The sequence below is a fragment of the Gymnoscopelus microlampas genome, assembly GCF_963454915.1.
Source record: "Gymnoscopelus microlampas genome assembly, chromosome: 20".
Lineage (NCBI taxonomy): Eukaryota > Metazoa > Chordata > Actinopteri > Myctophiformes > Myctophidae > Gymnoscopelus > Gymnoscopelus microlampas.
The window spans coordinates 18114718-18127336 of record NC_139957.1 but is presented as its reverse complement, the minus strand read 5'-3'; the positions used below and the strand labels follow the sequence as shown (position 1 = coordinate 18127336).

The window sequence follows — 12619 nt, the reverse complement described above, 5'->3', positions numbered from 1 at the left end:
ACATTCCCTCTTTACTCTACCCCTACTCTACTCCGCCCACTCTACACACCCTCTATCTATCTCAGTAACTGAGACCGAATTGGCCAGATTCGGTCTCAGTTACTAAGGTGGTGACTGGATTTGAACCAGGACACTCCTACAAGTTATTCTACGGATATCAGTCAATTTATCCGCTGCCCCAATTTACCGGGGACTTGACGTTAGTGGGAATCGAACCCAGGACCGCTCGGTCCTGGGTTGAACTGGATTTGAACCAGCACACTCCTACAAGTTATTCTACGGATATCAGTCAATTTATCCGCTGCCCCAATTTTCCTGGGGACTTGACGTTAGTGGGAATCGAACCCAGGACCGCTCGGTCCTGGGTTGAACTGGATTTGAACCAGCACACTCCTACAAGTTATTCTACGGATATCAGTCAATTTATCCGTTGCCCCAAGTTACCGGGGACACTTGACTCGACTGGGAATTGAACCCACTCAAGTGAAGTGTCATGTTAGTGGACAGACGCTCTACCAGTTGAGCTATGCTGTCGACTGAGAGTTACAGGTTTCTTGGTGCTTTTAACTTGTTTTCTGGAAGTTAGTCTGCAAAGGGAAGCATCACTAAGGATATCAGTCAATTTATCCGTTGCCCCAAGATACCGGGGAAACTTCACTCGAGTGGGAATCGAACCCACTCAAGTGAAGTCAAGTCATGTTATTGGACAGACGCTCTACCAGTTGAGCTATGCTGTTGGCTGAGAGTTACAGGTCTCCTGGTGATTTTAACTTGTTTTTCTAGAAGTTAGTCTGCAAAGGAAAGCATCACAGTAAAGACACCAGTGGGATTTGAACTCATGGCCTCTGGATCATGTATACTGCGTCTCAACCCATTGAGCTAACAGATGGCTGACAAGTACAGCCTTCCTGGTACTTTTCAGTTGATCTTCTGGAAGCCAGTCTGCAAAGGAAAGACTCATAGGAAAGACATCAATGGGATTTGAACTCATGGCCTCTGGATCATGAATACTGTGTCTCAACCCATTGAGCTAACAGATGGCTCTCAAGTACAGCCTTCCTGGTGCTTTGACTTGAACAACAAACAAGACAAATAACTTTAAAATGTGTTACAGCATAAATATAAATCTTTTTCATGGGGGGCCCTGACACTACATCTTTTCACATTGGGATCCACTGCCCAAATACATGTCAATTTGGGGGGTTGACAACAAACCGTTTTAGAACCACAGATTACAAGGAAACAGCTGTAGGTGAATGGATAGAGTCACTGACTAGTGAGCCGCAGGTAACAGGTTCAAGCCTCAGCCACAGCAGTAAGTCAGGATGTCAAATCAAATAGGTACTATTAGGAGTGAAATGGTTGTGTTTCTTCACCCCAACTGCACATGACAGCAGTTTTATATCTGTTTACATGTACGTTATTTTCAGTGATGAAGACAAACCGCACAGACGTTCACTGTACTTTAGTACATTTTGTAAACTTATGACTCTGAGTAGAGTATAGCCTGACTTAAACAAACAAATAACAACTTAGTATAGTGAGACTTTTTTTTACACAACTTACATTTTGTAAAGCTCAGTATAGTCAGACCTCTGTTTCATTTCATTTTCTGACATGATGTTAATCAGAGTGCTATAGCTGAGTGGTTAGTGGGCCTGCCTGGTGAACCAGAGGTCCTGGATGTGCTGGGTACGATTCCAGGTCAGGTCAACAATGTGGCAATCTTACAGTGATTGGAGGCTGTTAAAGTGCAGAGGCCACATTTCACGTATGTGCCTAACAGTATATACTTAGCGAGCACACTGACGTTATTGTCACTACGTATTCGGCCTGTTTTTTGACCCCTAACTAGTCCTTCATACTTTTAGCTACAAACTCCGTTCCAACTCTACAACGTTCGGCCTACTTAGGACATATCGGCTACCATTTGAATTTTAGAGAATACCTTAGACCTTTAGAAGATTTAAAACCTTTTCCCCCCGTTCTGAATTCCCATAGACGTGTTTAATATCGCGTCAAATAAGAACTGTGTTCCAAAAATAAACAAATGAAGGATCAACTGACGGTGAGAAAACGCTAATGTTACTTCTGCCGAATTAGTTACATTTTCGCCAGAAACGGACTGGTGACTGACTATCATAAACGATGCAGAGGCTCCTCCCTGACAATATCGCCGAGGCAGTTTGTTTATTTTTGGACCACAATTCTTATATGAGACGATTCTATGATGACCCAATGTTATTCTCCATAGGGAAATTACTTTACGACCCAGGGGATGGACGAGTGACGTCAGGACTTCTGTACTCTGGGTTAACATGTGCATGAACAAACTGGATTTATCCACTAGAGGGCAGTGTTGCCCTTCCACCTCGGTCCGGTATGCCTCTCCGTCGGTCGGAAGGAACGATCGATTATAACAATTGGGGGTCAGGGAAACGAGCTCGACCTTTTCATCTTCAGGGGACAACAGGAATGGAACAGATGTTTTCACATATACAATATATTATTTTATTCCCACTGTGCAATGAGAGGTAATTTTTGAACGTCCCATTTTGGTCCCTGGAGGGTGCAGAATGAAAGTTTTTATTGCGTCTGACGTCTTCTGAACGTCCAAACCTCTACATAAGGGCTTATTCTAGTCCAAATGTGGTCATCTTTTCTACGTCAAATTTAGACTAATTATAGACATCTTTTGTACACTTCTTCTAGGCTCGGTGCATAACTGTAATCCCCATTTCCTGTTCATTTTCCTGTAGCTTTAACATAGTTCGTAGTTAACATGCTGCTAAGCTAATCAAACAAAGCTACAGGAAAATGAACAGGATCAAATGGTTATGCCACCTTCTGAAAACTGGGAATACAGTACACAGAGGTTTACAAATAAATCACAATTCAATACACACTTATTTCCTTATTATTCTTGTGAATACACAGCTGCGCAAACAAATGTTCCACAATTACAGTATTCCACAAATATTCCATATGATTGTGGAATATTTGTGGACTGGAACTAGACCCCCTGAAATGGAATCTAGTTCATAGGACCACAATGGAAACAAGTCCCCAGGACTTGTGTTATCCTTTTAGCCTTAACGTACCTCATGACGTTTACCTTTCTGACTAATTAAGTATTCAAACAAACAGCAGATCAAGCCAGCTTTGAATTATTTTTGACAGAACAGAAGCGGGACAGCCACTTAACTCCCACAATGTTGTTCCATGCAGTCTAGCTCAAGACTGAATACAGAAGGTCATACAGAAGCACACACACACACACACACACACACACACACAGCAGTCACTAGGGCTGATTAAGCTTGATCCAGAACAGAACAGTTAACTCTTTTTTTTTTTTACACGTCAGAATCAGGTTTATTGTCACATCACAGGTTTACAAGGTACAGAAGTGGGTGAAATTCGTTTTTGTACATCGTTCCCATCGCAGCGTTAATTTCCATAGAAAGAAGAGGAGGGGAAGAAGAAGAGGGGTGGGGGGCAAGTGGGAAGGTGATCAAACAAGAGAACAACAGAAGGCCAAACAAGTTATCTACATATTTACAAAGTACCTGAGATAATAAAAACTAAGGTGCCTGAGCATAGCAGCAATGTATGTATACTGTGCATGATATACTTATGGACGTTAAGGTGCTTAGAGAAAAAGAGCACAATTAAAAAAAAGACAAAAAAGTCAGTGCGTTATACATGGGATTAAGGTGCAAAAGGTCAGTGCGTGTCCACCTAGGGTGGACTGACCCTGGTATAATCCGCAAGTAGCTCCATGAGGGAGAGCAACAAAAAAGTCATTTGTACCTGGTGTAGTCCACAGGTATGTCCGAGGGGGGCTAAGTCCAAGTCAAGTCCAAGTCCACGTCACTAGTCGAATGAAAATAAAATAATAATAAAACATAATAGCACAGCCTACTTTGCAGGGACACCCTTTTTGCTTGGGCCGGTTCCACAACAACTGAAAAATATTAAACAAGTGCTGTACTGAATAGCCAGTGAGCTACCAGGGTAAGGTCCAACCAGAGCTACTTCGTTGAACAGAACACAAGTTCAAATTACACAATACTGTACAATACTGTGACACTAAGATCCCCCACAATGGACAGTGAAAGTTCAAGTTAAATCAGTCCTGAGTGCCTGCTGTGTGTCCTCCGCCTCCCCTTCTCGCTGGAGCATGCTTGAGGTGGTCTGCGGCATGCTGCCTTATGAGCAGGGCTGCACATAACTGGTGCGCAGGTGCGCATGCGCACCCAAAATAAAAAATGAGCACCACATCAGACGACGCGAGGCGATTTTGCGCACCAACAGCTGGGACAGGAATTTCCAAGCTTTTATTTTTTAGCAAAAATAAAAAATAAAAGCCTGGAGATCGAGGACGCATGCTGCACGTGATTGTGTCAGTGTCTCGCATCGCTGCGTGCACGCAGCCAGCAGCGGCTGTTTAGAGGCACTCGTCACCTATGATGAACGCACCGTGATGGTGCAAAATATGCCGTGAACGTCCCAATCTGGCGGATAAAAGCAGCGCAGCACAGGGCACCAACCTTCGGGGCTTCACCAAACGATGTGAGAGGAAAAAAATCGGCGAAAATCGGCGGAATTTGCAAGCAGAGCGTCCTCTTTTTTTTCCCTCGCGCAGCTGCACTCCACTACAAAGTACTACCAATCAACTCTAAATTGCTTGAAACGTACTCCTAACAGGTTTTTGGGGGGACGATTTTGGCCTCCACACTTAGTGATTTTTTCGGATTTAACTTTCGTTTCGGTAGTGACACAAAAACGTTTCGGTAGTGACACAATGGTGAATTTTTTTTTACTCCACTACAAAGTACTACCAATCAACTCTAAATTGCCTGAAACGTACTCCTAACAGGTTTTTGGGGGGACGATTTTGGCCTCCACACTTAGTGATTTTTTCGGATTTAACTTTCGTTTCGGTAGTGACACAAAAACGTTTCGGTAGTGACACAATGGTGAAAAAAAATACTCCACTACAAAGTACTACCAATCAGCTCTAAATTGCCTGAAACGTACTCCTAACAGGTTTATGGGGGGACGATTTTGGCCTCCACACTTAGTGATTTTTTCGGATTTAACTTTCGTTTCGGTAGTGACACAAAAACGTTTCGGTAGTGACACAATGGTGAATTTTTTTTTTACTCCACTACAAAGTTTTGGGGGGACGATTTTGGCCTCTACACTTAGTGATTTTTTCGGATTTAACTTTCGTTTCGGTAGTCACACAAAAACGTTTCGGTAGTGACACAATGGTGAAAAAAAGAAAATACTCCACTACAAAGTACTACCAATCAACTCTAAATTGCTTGAAACGTACTCCTAATAGGTTTTTGGGGGGACGATTTTGGCCTCCACACTTAGTCATTTTTTCAGATTTAACTTTCGTTTCGGTAGTGACACAAAAACGTTTCGGTAGTGACACAATGGTGAAAAAAAAATTACTCCACTACAAAGTACTACCAATCAACTCTAAATTGCCTGAAACGTACTCCTAATAGGTTTTTGGGGGGACGATTTTGGCCTCCACACTTAGTGATTTTTTCGGATTTAACTTTCGTTTCGGTAGTGACACAAAAGGACAAGAAGACCACTTCATTCTGTTGTTGATTGCAGTCTGTTTCTGTAGCCCCCACCACCACTTTCGACCTGAAGCCTGTTTGAAGTGATCGGTCGACTCATGGCGCTGTTGACTTGCTGCTTTGTAGCATGTAGTCCCAATGGCTTCTGCAATGAAAAAACAAAACAAAAAACATCAACAGCAAATATAGATGTTGCGTAGTACAGACAAGAAAAAATGTCTTCGTGACTATACATCTTATCAATCACATGTGTACACTGTGAAGAAGCAATCAACAGATAACTCTTCCACTGACAGAATGGATGGCTGTCTCTTTTTAAAATATTTTTGGGGTCTTTTTCTGCCTTTATTGATAGGAAAGTAGACTGACAGGAAACGGGGAGAGAGATGGGGGGTGACACACAGCAAAGGACCACTAGGCCAGCGGGCGCCCCTGTGGCTGTCTTCCTTAAGGCGCTCTTCCCATGTTGTAAAACAAAAAAGGCTTGCACACTGTGGGCTCCTGTTGCAAAGTGCTTCATTGTACCCGAGTGCTGCTGTGACGTTTCAGGCTTTCGCCATTCTCCCGTTTAAGGAGAAGAGCATTAATATGACCACCTCGTCATGGAAGCCTCCCAATATGGTGTTATATACAGTGGTTCTCAACCTTTTCAGGCTGTGACCCCCCAAAATGATCATATTTGAACTGGGGACCCCCTCACCCTGATAAGCACATGGAATGTAAGGAGTTGAGGCATTCAATTTAGTTTCACTCGGTTTCACAGATAAATATAGTGAAAATAGCAGATCTACAAGCTCACAATGCCTTGCGTTGCGAGGCGTTGTGAGCTTGTAGATCGGCTATTTTCACAATTTTGTTATATTCGGCTATTTGACAATTTGGCCAACGTTTAACCCGTTTATGGTATAGTTTGATGCAGTAATGGTTTTATTTATTTTCTCTCTTTTTTTTAGGTATTATTCAAAACGGTCTTAAAAGTCCTTAAATTGTCACTTCACTGTCATCTGAGGACCCCCCCAAAATCATGTGGGGTCCCCCCTGGGGATCCCGACCCACAGGTTGAGAACCACTGATAGACTGCCTGAAGGCCTCCACAATCATCCCCATACAGAAGAAGACAACCATCAGCTGCCTGAACGACTACCGTCCAGTTGCGCTCACACCCATCATAACCAAATGCTTCGAGAAGCTGGTCCGGACCCACATCACCTCAGCCCTACCCCCCGGGTTTGACCCTCATCAGTTTGCATACAGAGCTAATAGGTCCACAGAAGACGCCATCGCCACAGCTCTCCACTCTACCTTGAACCATCTGGAGAAGCGGGGAAGCTACGCACGGCTGCTCTTTGTGGACTACTCCTCTGCATTTAACACCATCATTCCTGACAGACTGGTGAGCAAACTGTCTACCCTGGGAATTCCAAATTCCACCTGCCTGTGGATTAAGGACTTCCTGTCTGACCGCCCCCAGAGGGTGAAGGTGGGTCGCCACATCTCCTCCAGCGCCAACCTCAGCATCGGCTCCCCCCAGGGCTGTGTGCTGAGCCCGCTCCTATACTCCCTCTACACCCATGACTGCACCCCGGCCCACCCCAGCAACTCCGTAATAAAATTTGCGGACGACACCACAGTGGTGGGGCTCATCTCGGGGGGAGATGAGTCCGCATATAGGGATGAGGTGGAAAGGCTGTCGATGTGGTGCGGAGAGAATAACTTGGCCTTGAACATCCCCAAGACAAAGGAGCTAATCATCGACTACAGGAGGTTAAAGTCAGACATCCTGCCCCTGATAATCAACGGTGACGCTGTAGAGAGAGCCTCGGACTTTCGCTTCCTAGGGGTGCATTTGAATGATGACCTGACCTGGACCACCAACACCACTGCCACTGTAAAGAAGGCACACCAGAGACTGTACTTCCTGAGAATACTCAGGAATTACCATCTTCCACAGGAACTGCTGGTGTCCTTCTACAGGTGCTCAATTGAGAGCATCCTCACCTACTGCATATGTGTGTGGTTTGGCAGCTGCACCGTTGCAGAGAGGACGGCACTCCAGGGAGTGATCAGGTCTGCCCAAAAAATTATCGGCTGCTCCCTCCCCTCCCTGGCTGACCTGGACAGCTCCCGTTGTCTCAGGAAGGCCCATGGTATCCTAAAGGATCCATCCCACCCCGGGCACTGCCACTTGAAGCTGCTGCCCTCGGGCAGACGATATAGATCGCTGAGGGCAGGAACAAATAGACTTAAGAACAGTTTCTACCCAAGAGCAGCAGTGGCTCTCACTGTGGAACTAAATGAGAACTAACATGCACTTTATTGCGATATAGGACACTTTTTAAAAAATCGACTGGTTTAGTTTTCTGTATTTTAATATATATGGTTGTTGTATAATGCACTTTAAGGGGTTTGCTACAATTTTATTGTTCTTAACTGTAACAATGACAAATAAAGTTCATTCATTCATTCATTCATATACACCAATATGGTGTTAGTTAAAGCCTTGCATCTCTTCGATGCCATCACTGCAACACCAAATCCATTATGCCGAAAATAGCTGATCTACAAGCTCACAACACGTTGCAACGCGACATGTTGTGAGCTATAGATCGACTTTCACAGATGGTTTGTCTATTATGACGTGTCCAGAATAGGGACTATAGGGTTAATGTGGCTAAAATGTACCTTGTGCAGTCTTCACTCTTTGCTGTAAAGGAATATGGCCCCAATGTTAAATACAAAATACAGTTTAACACTTTCCAGCTCTACAGATTGTTAGCCCTGTGCCGTTTTCTTCAAGAGGGCCTAGAGCATATTTAGTTTTTGGCCTGATAATGCATGTGAGAAAACAAACAAAAACAGTCAACATAAACAATATTTGAATCTATACATATAGATAGATACCTTGTGCTTGTTCTGGCTCTTGATGTGCAGTAGAGAGTACTTTCAAGATCTACAGCGGAAAACACAATGAAATAAATTCAATGTTATGTGGTTTGACATTTATACTTATAGCTGCTGTAAAGATTGACATTACCATTTTGATTAATTGAATACATTTCTGGTGTCAAGCTTAGAACACTTGTCTAGGACCAGTTGCAAATTGCAGACAGGTGCTCTTTATGGCGGTTTTGAAGGAGGGTACGGAGTCTCACTTTTTGATGGGTGCTGGTAGGGCATTCCACACTTTGGTGGCATAACAGAACAAATTTAACCCCAAGTTTGTACCGAATCTGGGTTGAACGAGTTCAGTGGAGCTCCTTCTGGTGTTGGGCCTGCATGTGTCTCTCACGTTGTTGAAGCAGTTAGACAGGTACAGTACATGGGCTCAATGATCCCTTGAATATCTTGAAGACCAGGCCCATTGCAAGTTGCTGTACTCTGTCCTCTACCCTGAGCCATCCCATGCTATAGTTGAGCAGGGGTTAGGCGAGTCCTAGGTGTGAGGTTTAGTAGTAACCTGATCAGTTTGTTTTGGGAGGTCTGAAGTTTTGCTTTTGTTTTAATGCCTTTGAGGTACTAGTGTACCATGAGGTGCATGCATGGTCATAAAATGGGCTTGCTTCAGGGGATTAGGGAGTACTAGACCATACCCGGTCGACGCATCCGTGGGGGGATATGCGCACATGATCTGGCAACCCGGGAGGCGACATTGTTTGACACATAAACGCTAATAAGAAGCTGAGATTTGATGGAATTGAAAAACGGGCTTCACAGTTAAGTTCAGATGGTAATGGTCAATGCTGTGTGCAAAATCAGAGCAATTGGTCCAGCCACTGAGGAGAACCGGGTAGCTTCACTCACTCACCTACCACTACAGACAGAGGTTACTAGAATTATAGTAGGATGAGTTAATCAACATAGCCTTTCTTTAAGTATACCTGGTGTGGAGAGGGGCTGTCAACAGCACAACAGTGACATGCTGGCATGGCTAGCATGTTACCTAGAGAGGATAATTATTACAAATGTACAGTGGAACAGATACGTCTTCAGCTATAAAGAGGACACCATTGAATAAAAAGAAATCAAAATTAAAAACTCACATTCAGGTTGTTGGGATACAAGTCTCAGAAATGTCTGGTGTTGGCTGAGCTGCTTAAAAAGATGGGAGGCCTCGAGTCCTGTTCCCGACGATCTTTACTGCACGTCTCTCACTTTTTTTTCCTGTCCTTCTCCACTATACCTATAAATTAAGTCAGAAAAGACCCAAAAGAAATCTTTTAAAAAAGATGGGAAAAGAAAAATGGAACACTTGGCAATACAACAAAAGTTTACAATTTGATGTGTCAATATAAGTAGTCAGTGTAGTATAGACCAATTATTTGTTAACAAACATTGACACTGGACGCACAGGTGACTGCTTCATGTAATCAATTCCCAACAGATCACCAAATCCGCTGTTTTGGGGTGCGCTGGTTTTAGTTCATTCAACCCCCTCTTGTGTGTTGGCTAGTGAGGTGCGTCCTAGTGAGACATATGTACTTCACCCCGCAACGGTATTGCGCGCCGAGAACAGCTGACATACAAGCTCACAACCACGTCGCGGATGAGACTGTTGTGAGCTTGGAGGTCTGCTGTTCTCAGACGTTCTCTGCGCACCGGGACGGACGGGTTGCAGCTGCGTGAGCAAGAGCAGGTTCTGGTGCCATGATTATAGAGCGCTCCCTCCATTCTTATGACAGCCACTGGAGGTGGGGTTTGGGGGACAACTGTTTTGAATTGCTATTATTGTTTACACACAACAGAAACCAAGGATTATATATTTCAAGAGCGAGAGATCACAGTAAAAATCCTAAGCATTCTTTCTCCATACTGGGAGAAAAACAGCATCTGAAAGTTTGATGGGATGCATTTTTACACGTGAGACTGTGACCACTTTTACATCGCATCTTATGAGCGGTGGGGTTCAGTTGGTGCCGGCCTGCGTGCGCATACTGGTTCTTATTAGTGTGACGTAGTCTGTTAAGGCGTCTATATAGTCGCTGGTGAAGTCTAGGGTGGTGAAGTCTGGTGTAATATAATGAAAGACACAAATGTACAAGAGATACAGAGTCACTTTGAACGTACCATATGCACAGCATACTTTCTCAGCCTGGATCCCTCGTGCCCTGTGGTCGCCGGTCGCTGGCTGTATGTCCGTGGTCTTGTCTGGTCATGTGTCTCATTCGTAGTTCATAGGTCACAGAATTAGTCCCAGCAGCCATCAGCCAAAAATCTAAAGGCACCAAGCATGACACACAATAACAGTTTTAACAGATAATACCTAGTTCTGTACCAGTACCAATCTCCTCCTTTTTTCCCATTATTTTTTGCATTTTTCAATTATATGAAACATGACAACAGTATGGCTCTTGTGTTAAAAAAGAAGAAGCCTATAAACAAACCAACACAGAGCAGATAGACATCACACAAAAATACATACACAACATAATAAAAATAAAAAACATTTATTTATCATTCAATTTGTTCAAGAATCATCTACAACATGTTAGGTTAGTACACACACATCTCTCTCTCAAGGCCAAATATATACACAGAGTGACCCTCACTCTCCACGATAGCTTTCGTACAGAGTGAGGTTCCAAACAGGGCTAGGAGCATACTATAAGCCAGGGGTCTTCAACAGGGGGTCCGGGACCCCTAGGGGGTCCTCAGAGTTACTACAGGGGGTCCGCCAAATCTTTGTGTTATATGATTTTTTTAACCTTGACCACTTGAACCCTAGCATCCCTTCTCTGAGGAGAACTTTAGCCAAAAATAGCAGATCTACAAGCTGGCGTTGTGAGCTTGTAGATCGGCTATTTTTGGCAAAGAGGTATAGGTGTAGCCCTAGAATGTCTGTGATCTTACATACATTTCAAGTATTCCAAATACACAGTCATAGATCCCCCTCGTAGGCGCGCTGTGTAGTGACGATCTGTCGGACCCGTGTGGGTCCGTCACTCAAGTCGCCCCCCCTAGCGCATCCAGACAGTCGTCCGTGTGAAGCTCGTGGAAAAGTGGAGATATTTGACTAAACACACGTTTTCTGCCAGAACTTTCAAATGGATATGACACTAGAGGACAAAAAATGACTCCAAGTCTTAGGAATTAATTATTGGGTGAGTACAGACGGAGTTTAGAGCACTTTTACGGCCGCGCAGATCGTCACTACACAGCGCGCCTACGAGGGGATCTATGACTGTGTATTTGGAATACTTGAAATGTATGTAAGATCACAGACATTCTAGGGCTAGTATAGGTGTAGAGGGGGAAAAAGAGCAGACCAAGTAAACAAAAAAAGTATAATCTGAAATCAATTTTATACGATATAGAGGGGGTCCCTGCTTCATCTCTCCCTCAGCTAGGGGGTCCTTGGCCTGAAAACGTTGAAGACCCCTGCTATAAGCTAAGCCTGCCACTCATTTCCTCGTTCAGTACAATGTGTCATTTTGAACCATTATCTTAAAACATAAGCTGTCAATGAGTCGAATATTAAATAGAAAAACATGTGTAGCCATAAACCAGCTACCGCCCTGTGTAGTGTCTAGTCTAGCGTGACGTAGGCTACTTTACTAACAGAACTGAAGTTTTCAGCTCAATATAACCTAAAAAATAATAACATATTTGACATATCATCGATGAAATTATGAAGTTTAGAACATATCCTAACCATTTCTAGTGCATAACTGTGATGTTTTACATTACAAACCTGTTTTAAACAGCTGAAATGAGGAGAAACGACGGTCGGCCGGAGAAACTGTTGTTGTATCACCAGCTGGCCTCTGACGAACAGCTGAGTAGTACAGTGGGAGTGGTTCACAGCTCCTCCCTAGACTGGTGACGCGAGCTTAGCGCCTCCCTGTGGCGTGGCAGGCAAGTGAGGCAACTATTTATCTTGATTAAAATCCATCCTGTTGAACGCGACATAGCACCGATGTAGCAGCAACATAGCCCCTACATAGCCAACGCAGGGAAAATAAGTACATAGATACACCCTCTGATGATCAGGGAAAGGGTTCATTATGACACAACTG

At 43.9% G+C, this 12619-nt stretch overlaps 1 long non-coding RNA gene across 1 annotated transcript; it reads right to left on the bottom strand.

Moving 5' to 3' along the window:
- Window positions 1-3369: 3369 nt before the first annotated feature.
- Window positions 3370-12380, bottom strand: LOC311035896. The gene is made up of 5 exons (XR_014599801.1): window positions 12295-12380; window positions 10671-10818; window positions 9647-9786; window positions 8508-8556; window positions 3370-5751 (listed from the first exon to the last, which is right to left on the bottom strand). It is a non-coding gene; the product is annotated as an uncharacterized lncRNA (long non-coding RNA).
- Window positions 12381-12619: the final 239 nt, after the last annotated feature.